The sequence below is a fragment of the Sceloporus occidentalis genome, unplaced genomic scaffold (assembly GCF_023333645.1).
Source record: "Sceloporus occidentalis isolate IW3139 unplaced genomic scaffold, rSceOcc1.0.p SCAF_2, whole genome shotgun sequence".
Classification (NCBI taxonomy): Eukaryota; Metazoa; Chordata; class Lepidosauria; order Squamata; family Phrynosomatidae; genus Sceloporus; species Sceloporus occidentalis.
In genome coordinates, this window is record NW_028316982.1 from 257,005,279 (window position 1) to 257,023,918 (window position 18,640).

At 43.9% G+C, this 18,640-nt stretch overlaps 1 protein-coding gene across 1 annotated transcript in view; it reads left to right on the forward strand.

Moving 5' to 3' along the window:
* MAML2 (mastermind like transcriptional coactivator 2) overlaps window positions 1-18,640 on the forward strand; it is a 232,344-nt gene that overhangs the window by 55,959 nt on the left and 157,745 nt on the right. The gene's annotated exons all lie outside the window — the stretch shown is intronic.

Sequence of the window (18,640 nt, forward strand, 5' to 3'; positions counted from 1 at the left end):
AATAAAACAATACACATAAAATTTCCATAAAACCAATGTACAATAAATCTTAAATTTTCAGTCTAGTATCTGTTGAATCCAACAGTGTGGTCATTTTTCTGAACTCTGCTTATATGCAACAGGAATATAAATGTATTGCTCTATTTGTTCTAACCATGAGAGTTTAAAGAAACAAACAAACCTTTATTTGCTAATGCAGTATATCTTTAACTGTCAGGCATGATTAATGGTATGAAATGGATGGGTATGAATGTCATGTGTATGAATATCATGGAACATTTGGCTGGCCAGTTATATTTTTGTTATTTGGCATCAAGTCGGTTGCAATTTATGGTGATTCTGTAAATGAGAGACCTCCAAGATGCCCAGTCATCAACTTCCCTGTCAAGTCTTGTAAACTCAGCGCCATGGCTTCTTTGACTTAACTAATCTACCCATCACCTAGTAGTCTTCATTCTCTACTGTTGTCCACTTCACCAAGTATGATAATCTTTTCCAATGAGTCACCTTAGTCCAAAGTGTGACAGCCCCCGTTTAATCATTTTATGTTCTAGTGAGAGTTCAAGTTTGATTTGCTCAGTATTCCTTTGCTTGGGGCCTAAATATCCTAAGTCCCACCCAGTCCCATCTGATCTTGGATGCTAAGCAGAGCCATCCCTGGTTAGTACTTGGATGGGAGATCACCAATGAAGACTAGGTATTTTAGCTTATATTTCAGGGAAAGGAACTGTCAAACAAGCTCTGAGTATTCCTTACCAAGGAAAAACCCTATGAAATTCAAGGGGATGCCATAACTCAACAGGCAATGTGAACACACAGATATAAACACACATGTATTTGTCATTTTACAGTCCATGGTATCTACAGAATTCTCATCCATCACCAGATTTCAAATGAGTTGATTCTCTTCCTGTCAGCTTCTTCCACTGTGAAGTTTCACAACTGTACACAGAAATCAGAAATGCTATGGCATGGATTATTCTGACTTAGTATTAAATTATTTAATTGCATCCCCACTAATAATAATAATAATAATAACAACAATAATAGTTTATTTATATTTTCCTGCCTCTTCCAGATGGATCGAGGCAGGATCACAGTTCACTAAAATACATATAAAACACATCAACAAAAATAGAATAACAATATTAAAACTAGGTCATCAAGTGGGATGCAATAGGGTTATACAACAATCAAAGGATGGGGAATGTCTCTTATACTAGGTCAGTCGGGTAAGCTTGCCAGAAGAGTTCCATCTTTAGTGCCCTCTTAAATGTCTCCAAGGAGGCAATAAGATGGATCTCTTCCGGGAGACTGTCCCATAGTTTCGGAGCAGCTGCAGTAAACATTCTTTGGGACGTCGATATTAACCTAGTTGATTGATATTCTAACACGTTCTTACCAATTATTCTGAGAGTGTGGGGTGGATTGTATAGGGAGAGGCATTCCTGCAAGTAACTCGGGCTTTAAAGGTAATAACCAACACCTTGTATTGCTCCCGGAAACTAATCGGCAGCCAGTGAAGGGACTTTAGGATAGGTGTTATATGGTAAAACCTGGACGAACCAGTGATCAATCTGGCTGCCACGTTTTGAACCAGTTGAAGCTTCTGAACTTGGTACAAGGGTTGCCGCATGTAGAGTGGGTTGCAGAAATCAAGACGAGAGATTACCAGTGCATGTACCACTGCTTCCAGATCCTTTTAATAATAACAATAATAATAACAATAATAATAACAACAATAATAATAGCTTTTATTTTTATCCTGCTTTTTGGGTTCCATCAGCCTTCGAGGATGGACCATCCTAGTAGGTCCTCCACCCCCGGGAGGGATATCGGTAGAAGCCTTGAGTCGAGCCTCAACCAGGAAATGGTCTGTCCATGATAGGGCAGAGATATTGCATACCTCTGCCCACGGAGTGTCCATGTCCGTACTAAAGATGACATTGATTGTGTTACCTGCGCAATGCATGGGCCCTGAGACCAATTGGGACAGGCTCATGGCAGTTATGGTAACCATGAACTCCCGAGCCGCACCTGTTGGACCTTGGCTGGCCTCGAAAGGGATGTTGAGGTCCCCCAGGACAAGAAGCCTGGGAGACTCCAACACCAGTTCCGAGACCAGATGTGTCAGCTCAGCCAGGGAGTCTGTTAGCGCACGGGGTGGACGGTAGACCAACAGAATCCCCAGACTGTCCCTAGCCTTCAGGGTCAGGTAGATACACTCAATGAAGTCCGTTTTCCGGACATGGTTCCTGGTTAAGGGAAGGGTGTTCTTATAGACCAAGGCAACACCGCCCCCCCTCCCGCCCACCTAACCTGATCTGGTCCTTGACTGAGTACCCAGTTGGTACCATGCACTCCTGGCCTCCGCATCTACTTGAGATGTCAATTGTAGCAACGAATCCAGGAGTACTCCCAAACTGCGAACGTCGTCCTTTAGGCGAAGTGTGACCCCGTCCAGGACTGGTTGACAAATCTCCTTCCCCGGAGTTGGGGTACCTATTGCAAGTACCTCCGTTTTCTCTGGATTCAGCTTGAGTTTGTTTTCCCTCATCCAGCCCATTACCAACTTACATTTCATGGTCAGCACCCTTGGAGAATGAGGAAACCTCATAGATTCCTGTCAGTCCTGGAGGATATTTTGGCAGTGGTATGGCTCATAGGTGATCTGTACCATCACTCTTAAGCATTTCCCTACCTCTGGCAGAGCTCATAAGGCTCCAGGGTTATCAAGGGAGTGGGAACAACGGAGCAATTGGGATGATGGCAATGGAAGTACATTTTGAATGGGTATGACTCATGAAGGGCTGCAGGGTCATCTGTAAGCACAATACCTGATTCTGTCTTTCATTTTCATCTGATCCCTAGAGAAGACAGAATAAACTGAAAATTACTCTAGATGAAATGGAAATATCTTCTGAATACAATTTCACTCACTCTAAAAGATCAGGTCTATAGTTTTGGGGAAGCTGCTTGTCCCAGTGGTTCTGTTAGATGCACCAGTAGTATCAGTGGAAAAGGGTGCCTTTTTCCCCAGTTTGGACTAGTCTGCCAACTGCAGCTTTTTCTTGAAGTCTGATCTTGCCACAATCATTCATGCTCTAGTTAGTTTTTGACAAGACTATTGTAATGCACTTCATGTGGGGCTTCCCATGAAAAGTATTTGAAAACTGCAACCAGTGCAAAACGTTGCAGCCCAGATGCTGACTGGCGCTAAGTGATTTGAACATATTACACCTATTTTGTTTGATCTGCACAGGTTTCTGGTTTCTTTCCAGAGTCAGTTTAATTGGATCATTTTAACTGTTCAAGATGAAGTGCCCTCAAACCTGAATATCTTAGGGATCATTTTCTTCCATATGTTGATCTCTGCATGCTGTAGTCATGATCTGAAACAGTCCTTTAGATTTTTCACAAGCACAGGAAGTATAATCAGTGGTTACAAAAAGTTAGAGAATTTTTGGTAGTGCGATCTACCCTATGAAACACTTTGCTTTTTTAGATTTATCAGACTCTGGCACACTACCAGTTTTGGCAGCTGGTAAAAACATGCCATTTCTAAGTTAAATAGTATCCCGCTAATCATTTGGTTGCCATTTTCATTTATTGTTGTCTGCCATCTTATTGGTTGCCCCATGACAATCCTTTGAATTAGAAACCTCCAAGAACTCTGGCCATCAGTAGTCCAGCTCAGATCTTGCAAACTCACAGCCATGGTTTCCTTGACTGAGACAATCTACCTGCAATGTGATCTTCCTCTTTCCCTACTGCCTTTCACTTATCTCATGATACATCCAAAGTGTGATAGCCTTAGTTTAATTATTTGTAGTTCAGACTTGACTTGCATTAGGGCCCAGTTATTTGTCTTTTTGGTGGTCCGTGGTATCCTCAGAATTCTTTTATTTATTTGTTTGCTTGTTTTATTTATTTATATCTTGCCTTTCTCCAAATCATGGGACTCAAGGTCGCTACGTTTAAAACAGTACAGATTAAAACTATACAAAAATCTTTAATAAAAGTATAGATAAAAGTTATCCTAAAAGCAATTAAACAATGTATAAGGTTAAAACTCATGAAAAGACCATATACAACCTTAAAAACAGGAACACACATGTTTTCTCTGTTGTGTGGACTCTGATATCTCAAAAGCTCTGACTTGAGAGCAAAACCTTTCCCACACTCCTGACATTTGTATGGTTTCTTTTTCATTTTTTCTTTTGTGTAGCTTACAAGTTGTGAATTGTAACCAAAACATTTCCACACTCTTGGCATCTGTATGGTTTGTCTGCTGTGGTTGCTCCCAAAGTGCAGATCTCTAGCAATATGTTTTCTGGACACTTCACATGTAAAAAATTTCTTTCCAGTGTTTGCTCCATTCTACTCCAGGTCCCTTTCTAACTCTGTACTCAAGCATTGTCACTGCTTGGTCAGGCCTTCTGTTGAATGTGGTGATGCCCATTGACTTGAGTGGCTTTGAGGGGTCATAGATAAATGGGACTACTGAACAAAAACAATAAATGTTGCTACCAATATCAGAGGCAATATGTTTCTGAGTACCAGCTGCTGAGGGCTTGTCTACAAGGACAAATTACACTGAATTCCCCTGAGGTTCACTGTATCCTTTTTACATGGCACAAGGCCAAAACCCGAATCAGGTGCAGACTATCTTCATCACAGTCGTACCTGATTTGGTGCTTCCACCCCCTAACCTTCATTTAAATAACTCACCTTTAGCTGTGGGTTTTCAGCTCTCTTCAGAGTGACAACTGTGGCTGCCTTCACACTTGTGGTTCGGGAAAACCATCTGGCACCACTGGTGTGGGCATGAGTCACTTTAAATTTGGAACGAGATGTCCAGAATCAATAACATGGCTGGGCATCTAGTTCTGACCTCAGTAGTGTCTCCGGTGGTAAAGCCACCCATTGCTCACTGCAAGAGCCAAAAACTCACAGTGAAAGAGAGCAGGTAAAGGGTAAATTCAGAGAGACCAAAATGGTGAAAGGTCTGGAGTCTATGCCTATAAGGAGTGACTTAGGAAGCTGAGTATGTTTAGCCTGGAGAAGAGATGGTTAAGAGGTGATATGATAGCCATGTTTAAATATTTGAAAGGATGTCATACTGACGATGGAGCAATTTTGTGTTCTGCAGCTCCAGTGCATAGAACCTGGAACAGTGGGTTCAAACTACAAAAAAAAAAAAAGATTCCACCTCAACATTAGGAAGAACTTCCTGACAGTAAGATCTGTTTGACAGTGGAATACGTTGCCTTGGAGAGGGGTGGAGTCTTCGTGTTTGGAGGTTTTTAAACAGAGCTGGGATGTCCATGGTTAGGGGTATTTGACTATGCATTCCTGCATGTCAAGACATTGAATTGGATGGCCCTTGTGGTCTCTTCCAACTCTGTGATTCTATGAATTTGGGGCCAGAATAATCTGGAGGGCAGCCTGGACTATTCTGGCCGGTGTAGATCGACCCTGAGGAACATAAGCAGGATGGAGCTATTGCTCCCTTTGCTTAGGTTGTGAATTGGCCTATAGCAGTGATGGTGAACCTTTTCCAGTTCGCATGCCGGGGGTGGGGCTTCTACCCCCAGGATGGGGGCTGAGTGCCAGGGGCAGGGCTTCTGCCCTCCGGGACCGTCAGAGGCTGGCAAAAGGGCCACGGAGGACGGCGGGCCGTCCTCCGGCTTTTGCTGGCCTCTGAGGGTCCCTTCTGGGGCCGTCAGAGGCCGGCAAAAGAAGGGAAAGGCAGGAGAAGGAGGCTGGGCACGCATCCCAGCCCCCTTCTCCTCGGCCCTTCGCTCCCCGCAAAAGGGCTCCATGCAGCCCTTTCGCGCAGAGCGAAGAGAAGCCGGGAGAGAAGGAGGAAACAGATGCACGTGCCTCTGTCTCCTTCCAGACGCCATTTTCTGGTTTCCCGCTGTCTCAGAGAGACAGCGAGAGGCCCGAAAATGGCAGGGAGGAGGCGGAACGGGCATGCCTTCTCCCTTGCCCCGTGCCCGGCGAAATGGCGTCGCATGCCACCCGTGGCACACATGCCATAGGTTTGCCATCACAGGCCTATAGACTTTTGGTCCCTCAAGATGGGAAGGGAAATAATAATAATACAATCACTGGGAATCTGGGCGCTTTCAACACGGGGGATAATATAAGGCAATAACAGTAAACATGAATTAAAAAACAAATGTAACATGGCGATGTGTTAAACAATAACAATAAAATAAAATAGCGTTTAATAATAGCAGTGAATAACAAAAAATACATAGCAATTATAACAACAAAAATACATAGTAATTATAGCAACAATAAAATTAACAAAGCAAAATACAGTGGACCCTTGCCTTACGGGGGGGATCCGTTCCGGACCCCACCACGTAAGGCGAATTCCGCCTATACTCGAATGGGGCTCATGTGTGCGGTGGTGTGGCGGCGTGCATGCACCACGGGCACACGCCCCATTCATTTGAATGGGATGTGCCACCCCACGCACTCCCTGCGGCTTGAGTGCGTATGCTCAAGTCCACGTATAGCCTGCCCGCATATAACACGGGCACACTGTACATAACAATTAATAGAGCAAAACAAGGAAAAACAAAATAAACAGCTTTTTGTTTGGGCTGTTATTCCAACTGGGTAACAATATTTATCTTGGTTCTGGGGTGTATCACTGTGTTGTACAGTTCTAGTTCTTGACTTTCTTCCTTTGCTATGACTCCCTGGCATGGCAACTAGTTGCTAGCTTATTTCTAGGTAAGCTGAGCACCTGTTTACCGTACTCAGAAGGGACGAGTCTAGACACTATGAGCAGCAATTGTGTTTTCAATCCATCTTCAACTTTTTGGTTGGCCTCCAGCTTTAGTGCGTTTTACAAACTGCAAACGGAATGTAAACAGGATGCTTTGGGCTCTTCATATATTCTGAACATCAGGTTCTTCCTCCTTAGGGAGGCACATCAGAACAGCAATATGCACCAGTCGTGAGGGAAAAAAGCAAGATGTGAAGACGCTCCTCACAACTTTGCTTCTTCCCAGAGAGATTCACACACACAGCAAAGAAAAATGCTGAGAAATATCTCCTGTTTTCTGCCACCCCTTTCAGATTTTGGATTTATGCCTAGCCAATGCAGACCTTCTCCAAACAGGAAGGCCTTACCATTTCAGGGAATGTTAACCAAAAAGAACACCAACAAAAGAAATCTTCTCAAGAACGAGAGTGAACTCTTCTGAACACTTGTGCTCCCAATTGGCTGATAAACTGGAGGTGGTTTGAGCCTATGAATGTGTTAGCATTTTAAAAACGTCTTCCTTGTCAGCTTGAGATTTTCCAGAATTTGGAAGCGGAAAGAAAGAGAAGGCTACGAGGAAGCTATTAGAGATATATAAAATAAACTTTGAAAGACGTGGGTTGCAGGGGTGGGGGGGCATGAAAAGTTCATTTCATTGAGAAACTGCTCACTATTTTCAAGGGAAGTATTGATGAATGCTTATTATTTCAACAAAGGCTTTTTTGTCGCAGACAGGAGAAGCAGATGTTTAAAAAACGGACAGGAAGAGGCTGTGACAAATGAAAGGATTTTTGATTGAATTCATGAGCTGTGCTTCCTGCCAGTAATTTCTTCAACTTTAAGCCACCTTTCCAGAAAGAGAGAGCAAGAGAGAAGGAGCACACTGAATATTACAGCTTAATCATCAGCCTTTTCCACATTTACATTTGTAAGGTTCTGGGACTGTCACTTCAAGATGGAGTAAACTTTTTCCCCTGCTGCTCCTCAAGTTAAGACCCAAATGAATGGATGTAAATAAGAAAAGATTTTGATTAAAAACCAGGAGGAACTTCCTAGCAGTAAGAACTTTTCAATAGTAAAATAATCTCTCTTAGATTTTGTAAATGTGGATTTTAATGTGTTGTGAGCCTCTTTGATTGTCTCATCACAGAAAAGTGGGATACAAATAAAAGTTTTATTTTATTTTATTAGATAGTGGTGGACTCTCTCTCACTGGATGTTTTTAAACAGAGGATGGAAGGCTGCCAGCAGCAGCAACAGCAGCAGCATCTTTATATGTTTCCCCCCCTTCCCCAAAAGTGAGGGTGCATCTGTAGAAATAATGTAGAAATACACTGTAGAAATAATGCAGTTTGACACCACTTTAAGTGCTGTAGCTCCATCCTATGGAATCCTGTAATTTGTACTTTTACAAGGTCTTTAGCCTTCTCTGCCAAAGAGAACTGGTGCCTCACAAAACTACGAATCCCAAGTTTCTGTAGGATGGGATCATGGCAGTTAAAAAGGTGGCAAATGGCATTATTTCTACAGTGTATGTGTACCCTCAGACAACATCTGGCTTATAAATTAAAACAAGTACAGTATTGTTAAAGCATACAAAAGATCAGCATGAAAATGGAATTAAACTATTAACAACACTATAAAAGTCATTTCAAACATACAATCTAAAATGTTTAGGAGCAGTTTCAAACAAGCACACTTAGCCCTCCATATCCACAGCTTGAAAATATTCCAGAAAGATAGCATTTCCAAAAAAACCAAATATTTATTTTGCTATTTTATATAAGGGACACCATTTCACTACACCATTGTATTTAATGGGACTTGAGCATCCACAGATTTTGGTATCCATGCAGGGTCTTCGAAGCAAACCCCAATGGATACCAAGAACCCATTGTACAATTAAAACAGTACAGTACACTGGACTCTTTAAATACTTTTCTTTAAGCTATTGGGGTTATTTATCTATTGATTCCTGCACTGGGAATGTTCCTTAGGGTCGCTTCCACTCTGTGATTCTATATCAGTATAACAGCTAGAGAATAATGAAAAGAAGGGTGAAACTGCACTCATGTCTTCCATGTTGGTTCTCATAAGTAAACCATTGGCTAATGTGTGTGAACAGAGCATTGGACTAGATAGGTCTGATACATTGGACTTGGTCTGATCCAACAAGACTCTTCCTATGTTTTTCTCACTTGCAAGTTATGTCCTACAAAACATAGAGCGGAAGGGAATAAATCTGGAAACGCATTTTTTTCATAGGAACTGCTCCTCCTTCCATGCTGTCTTTATTGTCCCTCTGAGATTTAATTAGGATAATATCAGCTTCTCCAACATGGTCCTTGATTTAATTCTGTTCACTTTTAGCCGCAAGGAATCCTTGTCAATAAACATCTCCTTTCAGGTTTTTTTAGTACAAGGATTTCACAACCTTGGAACAATTGCAACACGAGTAAACAAGCCCGCCACTGCAAAAGCGAGTGAGTGAATCTCAGGAGAAATGTAGCTTTCTTTCCTTCCCACCCTCGCAGTTTGGTTAAGTAAATAGTTACCAAATGTGTCAGAGAGGGAATATGTGATCTTTATCTGTATGAATATTAGGGACAGCTGATATTTGCGAGCCAAGTCATGAAAGAGTACAAAATACAACTAAAAGGAGAGCAGTGAAATGGGGAGCAAGGGAGCACACCTCCCTCCAGTGTATTGTGGGGAGATGATCCCGCTGTTTGGATCAAGAGCCAACACTGGTGGAAAGGGAAGGTTGGATAGAAAGAGAAGCTGACACTGGTTTTTAATCCCATCATTTTAAAATAGGTATACATGTGGAAGTGACATGTGAGCATATGTGGACTCAGACTCGCTGGTCTGAATCCTGTTGTTGGGCCCAACTAGAGTAGACCAATTGAATAAATGAGCTTTAACCTATATGCTGCCTCACCATTCAACAATTGAGATATTGGGGCTTCATTAATTGAAAGTAACTAGTAAGAGTCCAGCCATAATCTGAACTGAAAATTCCTGGTTCATAACTGCACCCTGATTGCTTGAGTACAGTGTGTGTGAATAGGTCAGCACAGGATAAGTCAATGACACCACTTTTATTTGCGTGGCTAAGTGTTATGGAATTTGGGGAATTGTAGTTTTTTGCAGCATCAGAGCTCTCTAACAGACAAGACTAAATGTCTCACAAAACTACAATTCTCAGAATTCTATAACATTGAGCCATTGTTGTTAAAGTGATGTCACTTTAAAGTGATGCATTATTTCTCCAGCTCGGATGCAGCTGTTGTCGACCTGTACTCTGAAGAATGAATGTATGGGTCGGACAGCATCCCTGGTCCTTACCCTCAACATACCATCTGCAATAATCCTGTGAAAAACATCTGTAAGTATATCTCAAAGACCCTCCCTTCTTTATTGTCTCCACTGGTGACTGGTAGCTCCCACATCAGTGAGGAGAGGAATCCACTCTGGGTTTGAGTCCAGAGTTTAAAGGTACTATTCAGAGTGCTGAATGCTCTCCTTAAAATAGGTTTGCAACCTTGGAGGATTTAGACCAGGGGTCGGCAACCTCCGGCCCGCGGGCCGGATGCAGCCCGCGGAGGCCTTTTGGCCAGCCCCTGGCTGCCGCCGCCACCGATTGCAGCTTTTCGCCGCTCCGGGCGCTGCCATTTCCCCCCCAAAATGGCTGTGAAGTCTCACGCGACCTTCCCCACCATTTTGGGGGGGGGGAAATGGCAGCGGCCTAGAGGCGAAGTCTCGCGCGACCACAGAAAAGGTTGCATGAGACTTTGCCGCCATTGGCAGAGGCCTCTAGGAGGCCCGCTGCGGCCACCGGAGCCCTCGAACAGGGCTCCGACGGCGGCAGGGGGCCTCTGGGAGGCCGGTTGCCTTCGCTGGGGCCCTCCAAGAGGACCCCGGCAACAGCAAAGGGCCTCCCAGAGGCCCGCTGCTGCCACTGGAGCCCTTTTGGAGTGCCCCAGCGACGGCAAAAGGGCCGGCAAAGAGGAGGAGGCCTCCAGCGCTGGCGGCCCCCACCAGCTTTTTTTCCAGCCTCTGACGGGGCCTGGGGCCCCGTCAGAGGCCGGCAAAGAGGAGTAGGCCTGGCCCCCGGAGGGAGGAAGCTCCGCCCCTGGCATGCGGCCCCGCCCCTGGAGGGTGGAAGCTCCACCTCCGGCTTCGGCCCCCCAGTCGCCTGAGGGACAGCAACCTGGCCCCCAGCTCAAAAAGATTTAGACCAAGTCTATGAAAACTCATGTAACAACTTTTACAGAGTTAGTCTTGAATATGCTACAAGATCCCTTTGCATACTGATATTCCATACAGCTATGTCTCTAAATTCTACTTAGGTTGCTCCTGTAAAGTTTGGACTAAAACCCAGAGCATAGTCACCATCCCCTTGACATCAGAGCTAGCATTTCTACTCCCTACTTCTCTCTCTTGGATCTTAGAACTTTTCCCCCAGTCTCTCTCTTTCTTTCACTGCTTTGTTGTCTTTTACTCAACCATATTCTCGATAATGGCTGGCTATTTACGAATGGTCCAGAGGCCATACCCCACTCCTTCTTCCTCTGCCACCATCACCGTCCTGAACCCCCCACAAAGCATATGCTGTGAATGCCCCCCCCCCCCTTGTTATTTTTGCCAAGAGTGTTTCAGCAGCTGCAAAAGTGAGCCTGGTACATGCAAGCAGTCAAAGGGATGTTCTTTCTTTCCCAACCAACTCTACAGGGCTGTGGTTTTGGATCCCACTCTGGATACCATATAATAGAAGACTATGGGGTTCCTTTATTGTGGTTTCTAGGGCTATTAATCTCTAAGAACATTTGTGCTCACAGTAAAGAAACCAGTCAGTTACAACAGTATTTTAACCAAGCCCACACATATTCACACTGTCCACAAAATGAAGAACCCTGCAAAAACAAGGACACAATCAAAGATATGGAGAAACCAATGGTTTCTTTCACTTTTATCCCTCCTTTCTTCAAAAGAGTTCAAGGTGGTACATGTGGTTCCCCACCATGTTTGGTTTTCACAGTAACCCTGTGAGGTAGGGTGAGGGATACCAAGATCAACTAATGAGCTTTATTTCTCAGGAGACAAATAAGAGAAAAGCTATTTCAAGAAGGAGCAGTTTGAAAAGGAGAAACAGTTGGAAGTGTTTGGGGATGAATCGAAGGCCCAGCAGATGTAAAATAGCTAGCATTTTTAAAGTACAGGTCTCTGCTTAAAGGGCTGCCAGAGGATAGCCTTCTCTTTGAAGGAGTCCTTCATTAAGGGCCCCCAGCTCTGAATCCAATTTAAATATAAAGAATTATAAAGGAGAAAGATTAAGAATCTTGATGTTGTTTATTAGTAATTAAGCAACAGAATAAGAAGCCACACACCCAAGTTACCTGGATGTCTCGAGTTTCCAGCCTTAGAGAAAGGCAATGGCAAACCTCCTCTGAACCTATCTCGGTAAGAAAACCCAATGATAGGCTCCCCATAAGTTGGAAATGACTTGAAGGCACATAAGAACAACAACAATGGTCAGTGATCAGAGATTCTAGGACAGTGGTTCCCAAACTCTGGACCTCCAGCTTTTTCACACTTCCAGAATCCCTGGCCATTGGCTAAGTTGGCAGAGGCTGCTGGGAGCTTAAGTCCAAATCACCTGGAGGACTAGAGTTGGGAAAACACTGTTCTTGGAAATAATGGCCAACAATAGTCAGGGATCTACAAGTGGGGAACCATTGACTACTAGGGTCTTCCACCACACCTGAAAGCATCAAGGTAGGTTAGAGGACAATGGACAGGTTGGGTGGAACACACTAACTCTATCCTCCAAGAAAGGATAATGGTTGGGAAGCTTGGAAAGAACAGTTGAGGGATGTCCATGCTTCTCCTGTCGGTTATTTGCTGCCTGAGGAGTTTGTCTCATTTTGCCTTGTCAGCTTTGACTGACACATGTATATTCTCTGTATAGTCTATGCTAGCCTTTCCTTCAAATGGCTACAAACTCACATGCATAATCACCTAGAGATATTCAACAGTGGCAGAAGAAATTGGATCTTCTGCATATTTACTGGTTAGTAAACCCAGTGAGTATTGTTATTTCCAGGGAAGGGTCCCCAAAATTACAGCCTGAGCCCCTAAATCTGCTTATAAAAGTTTAATAGGCTTATTCTGAATTTGTAGTCAATTGGCATGTTGCATGAGTGGGATGTTTTTTCACATCTACACAGTCAAGAAATGTGGGTTTCTATAAATATTGAGTCTTGGTAATTATAACCAGACATGGTCATTAAAATTCAACAGTCAGCTTCTCCTGTGGGCAAAAAACCTTCATTCCAGCGAGGGGCACGTTATCAGTGCAATGTTTCAGAGAAGTCAGCTGCCATATAGTATTAAGCACACATTCATGAGCTCGGGTCCCCAACATGGAAACAAAACAGATTGGCCCAGAAGCCAAAGGCATGAAACAGAAGCAAAAACCACAGAAACATGTAGAGATAATGCTAAATATGCATGAGAATAATATGCATTGTTGTTACACCAGATATGTATGTGCAAATTTGTGTTTGATGAATATAAATTATGGGTCTCTTTAATGTGGATTCGAACATGCAACCCACAATCCAAATTTGGAATGGCTTTCATTGTTAATGATATGGGCAGATAATACTGGGAGGATCAGTGAATCATACTTCCCATCAGTGCATGGCAACACAAATTTCATACATCACCTTTGTAGGTTGGTCTTTGTATATATTACTTCCATTAAGCGATTCATATACTATATTCTCAGTAGACATTCATACATCTTCCCTAATGGGATGTGTGAGAGGCTCTTCTTTGGATGATAATAACCCACCCAGTACACAGTGTGACCTACTTATGCTTCTTGTACTCATGTATATCATGAATATCTGAAAACTTCACTCAGTCTGCCATCCAATGTTCCATATCCAAGATGGCCCAAGGCCTCTGGTCACCAATAAGGAAGCCAAGTGCACAACGCTGAAAAGGTGGGTGAAAGTCACAAATGTGCACAACACTTGTATTTGCTAATTACAACTCTTGCCACGAAAACCCCATGATAGGTTTGCCTTAGGGCACTCGGAGCCCTCTCTGTGGGCACATGTGCCATCACCCCAGCGCAAAGTTTGCCAGAGTTTGTTACTAGAAAGCCAGAGGGACATGGCACTTTGCAGTAAATAAGTGGGTTTTGGGTTGCAGTTTGGGCACTCGGCCTCTAAAATGTTCACCATCATTGCCTTAGGGTCACCATAGGTTGGAAGTGATTTGAAGACACACAACAATAAAATTTATATGTGTAGATACAAATCAGTACAGTAATTTAAATAGAAATACAATTTAGCTCACAACAATGAAGAATCCTAGAATCAAGTGACCCATGTGCCTTTCCCTCACAGTGTTGGGCCAATGCTAATATTCATGGGCATTTTCAAGGCCACCTGCTCTCTTTTCGGAGTTCTTTCTCTTTAAACCAGGGGTAGGCAACCCTTTTGAGCCAGGGGCCAAGTTGCTGTCCCTCAGACAACTGGGGGGCTGAAGCCAAAAAATAAATAATTAAATTTTTAAAAAATTAAATAAATAAATAAACCGGGGGAAATGTGGGACAAAATTTTCAAATGGAGGACTTTTAAAAAATTGGAGGACACGTGAAAAAATTTGCTGTTTTTTTAAAAAATGTTAATATAAATGCATGTTTCTGAGGCTTCTATAGATAATTGGCCCCCTTGCCCGCCGCTTGTCCCCCCTTGCCCGCCTCCTCCTGATAGGCCAAAGACCCTCACGCGAGAGGCCAAAGGCTCCACCGGCAATCGGCAGCAGGACCGGGCTGGGGCCGGTCCCAAGGCCTTGCCGGGCTGCATCCAGCCCGCGGGCCGCAGGTTGCCTACCCCTGCTTTAAACCAAAGAGCCCTTCAAACAAAGGACTGTCCTCTGTAAAGTAAGGCACATAGCCATTCTAAATAACCAAGTGTGCCACCCTGGAACTTTAAATTCCTATACTGGCAGATGTTTAGAGTTAGGGTTGCCATATCCCGCCTGGGGGCGGGACTTTCCCGGTTTGGGGCGTGCCACACGGTCCTGCCCCGGTTTGGCCCCGCCCCCGAGACCCCCCACTGACGCCAGGCAGGGAAAAGAGCCTCGCCTCAGCAAGGCTCGTTCCCTGCTTGGCCTCCTCCGCCGGCCAGGGAGGCGGCCTGTGAGGGCCAGGGGAAAGGGTCTCGCCTCGGCAAGGCCCTTTTCCCCTCCCTTGCCGCTTTCCCCACCGGCCACGGAGGCTTCAAGGCAGGGACGAAGGGTCTCGCTTCGGGGAGACCCTTTTCTCCCTGCCTTGAAGCTTCCTCCGCCGGCCAGGGAGGCTTCAAGGCAGGGAGGAAGGGTCTCTCCGTGAGGGGGAGACCCTTTCCTCCCTGCCTTGAAGCTTCCTCCGCCGGCCAGGGAGGCTTCAAGGCAGGGGAAAGAGCCTTTCTTCTTCTTTCTCCTCCTCCTCTTCTTCTGTCTCCTCTCCTCCTCCTCTTTCCTCCTCCTCCTCTTCTTCTCCACCTCATCCTTCCCCTCTTCCTCCCCTTTTTCTTCCTCTACTTCCTCTTCTTCTTCCTCCTCCTTTACCCCTCCTCCTCCTCCTCTTCTTCCTCCTTTTCTTCTTCTCCGCTTCCTCCTCCTCTGCTTCTTCCACTCTTCCTCCTCTTCTGGTTTTTGGCCAGAAAGGGAAGCACATTTCTGCCATCTGTCTAGGAATAATGCCAAATGTCCTCCATTTTTATCATGCCTAAGAAACATGCATTTATATGAATTTTTTTAAAAAAACCATCAATTTTTGAGCATCCTCCCTTTTTTCAAAATGTGTCCTTCATTTGAAAATTTTGTCCTACATTTGCCCTACATTTGTCCCAGTTTGGAGGTCCTGACTTATGGCAACCCTAGTTAGAGTAAATGAACCTTAGGGATATTGAAATCTTATGTCTCACAGAGTTCTGCTACAGTACTAAGGTTTGTTCACAAAACATAACAAGTGAGTTATTCTTGTTGTGTGTTTTCAAGTCTTTTCTGACTTACAGCAGTCCTAAGGCGAACGAACATACATACGTTTTTGTTGTTGTTGTTCAGAGGAGGTTTATATTTGCCTTTCTCTGAGGTTGAGAGAGAGAGTATGAGTTGCCTAAGGTCACCAGACATGTTTTCAAGGCTGGGCAACAATTCAAATCCTGCTCTCCAGATTCCAGTGCTCAAGCCAGTACCCACAGTGGATCTGCAATGAAATGATGCAATGTGGAATAATTTTGTACCGAATTCCAAATACTCCATCCCACCCCACCACACAAAAATCAGTCATCATTCCATATTAACATAGACTGAAATCCTCTTGGTGCTATATACTTGTTTTCTTAGGCATGTGGTTATGTCTGTATTCAATTCAAGATTGCATAATTGAAGTTCCACAAGCGTAATCATTTCACAAGGGTCTAAATCCTACTCTTAGTCCCCACTAGAGTAGAGTGATTGAATTAGTTGTCTGCTTTTTTGTTGACTCAGCATTTAATAATCAATGACTTCGCTGTAGCTGGGACCAAACAGCAGGATTCCAACCATATAATTGCACACATTCTTTGGTGATACCTGTTTATTAGTGTCTTCAATATATCACTTTCTTCACTAAGACTGCCAAAGCAGCTACTATGAATTCCCTGTTGCCCAATGGGACAAAAAAGCAGACACACGGTTGATTTCACAGTGTCAGAATTCAGCACAAGGGGTGGTGTAGCACAACCCCCATATAGATTTACACAGTAATAGCATCATGGAGGGTTTTGGCCATAGTAAATGACTATCATTTGGCTGTCGGGCCTTATTTGTTAGTGCTTCTTACAAACATACGTGTTAAACTCCCAGCCTCAAATATAAACCACACTTTTCTTTTAGCTTTGCAACCTTTGGGGAACCCCTAATCATTCAAGATTGTTTGACTGTGGTCATTGCCATTTAGGCTACATAAGAATCAGCATTTGGAGAACTGAGATTGTACTTCTAGTATATACAAGAATATTATCCGTGATTGTTTCATGGTTGACACATTTATTTTTTTGTTTGTTAATTGGATTTATATCCTACTCTTTCTCCCAAAATGGGATTCAAGGTGGCTTACGATAATTTTAAAAGGATACAACTAAAAGTTTTTAAACAATTAAATACTAGTGTTAAAACAGAATAGTTAAAAGCACAGCAGGGTTAAAACTATATATTTTTTAAAAAAATATTAAAAACATAAAAGTGTTAAAAACAGAACACCAAGTGCACACACACATATACATGCACAAACACTGCATAAATAAAATTCACACATCAAAAGTCTGTCTGAATAAGAATGTCTTAATAGGATGGAGCTGTTCCATCTTATCTAAGGTGTGGTACACACGGCGCTAAAGCGCCATGCTGGCACCATACTAGGGTTAAGGGACCGCACAGCAACTGCATGGTCCCTAACTCTAATACGGTGCGGCGCCGTAATAATGGTGGTGCCCTGTGTACATTGTTACATAAGTGCACGCGGCATCCGCACGTTTCCGCGCAGTGCTTACATAACCAGTGCGCCAGTGTTTGCTCCTGCACCTAAGGGAGGTATGTACCAGGCTATAGACATGTTAAGTCTCAGAAAGTTCGTATGACTATTATGACATCTCAGATCTACTGCTGATGTAGCTCTTCCAACTTTTTTCATGCCAGCAACTGCTTTTCCACTCAAACCTACCTCTGAATATCAGTTGCTGGGGAACATGACTAAGAAGGTGTTTTTGCACTCATGTCCAACTTGTGGGCATCCTGCAAGACATCTAGTTGCCCACTGTGGGAAACAGAAGTCTTTGCAATTACCCTTTTTTATATTCTCTCATGGCTTAAGTGACCTTATATAAGCCCAGGAGCAGATGCATAGGAGTTGCATCCAAGTTATATATACTGTACAGAGTTTGAGAAAGTTTACTTTTGGACTGTAACTGCCCAAATCCCTTGGGCATATTCTCTGGGAATACTGGAAGCTGTGGCCCAAAAGGTAACATTTCCCAGCTCTGGCTATATATGTGAGTCTCCCTCAAGCTTTCTACTTTCTGAAAATACTTTCTTGGCCAAAGTGTTTCTCAAAGATCCCCTGAGCTTCTCTGCCAGAAAGCAGGGTGGATTCTTCACCTGAGGTGGTGAATTGCAAGAAGCAGTGAATTGTACACCCCTCTCTGCCAGTCGACACCACTTTGAGTAGCCTCACTACCAAGTTCTGCAGCCAAGAAATAGCCAGGTGGGCTGTCTGGAGAACCCAGCTTGCCATTTACTTGGTGTGCCAAATGCCACTGGAGGAAAACAAGCAATTCGTTTCATCTGAATAGGGGCCCCGGTCGGTTGTTCAAATGGGCCACAATGGGTGTTTCCATGCCACAGAAGAGAAACAACTGGTTTGTGTTTCCTGAGTGTCCACCACACACACACACACACACACACACACACACACCACTCCCAATGCTTTGCTATGAGACTGTGATACACATAGGTGATCTAGCTGCCTCAACCACAATGCCTTGCTGAGAGAAGGACCCTTCAGATCAAGGAATTTTGGGGAGGGCCCGAGGAACATGAGGAAAGCAGGTAGGGGAATGGCAGCAGAAAGGAAACAGCAGTAGAGGGAAGACAGTGGGAAGAGAGCATTGTTGTTAACTGCCATGAAGTTGACTTCGACTTATAATGAGAGACCTCCAAGTCACCCCATCATCAAGAACCCAGCTCAGGTCATGCAAACTCAGGGCCATGGCTTCCTAGACTGAGTCCATCCACCTATATTGCAGTATTCCT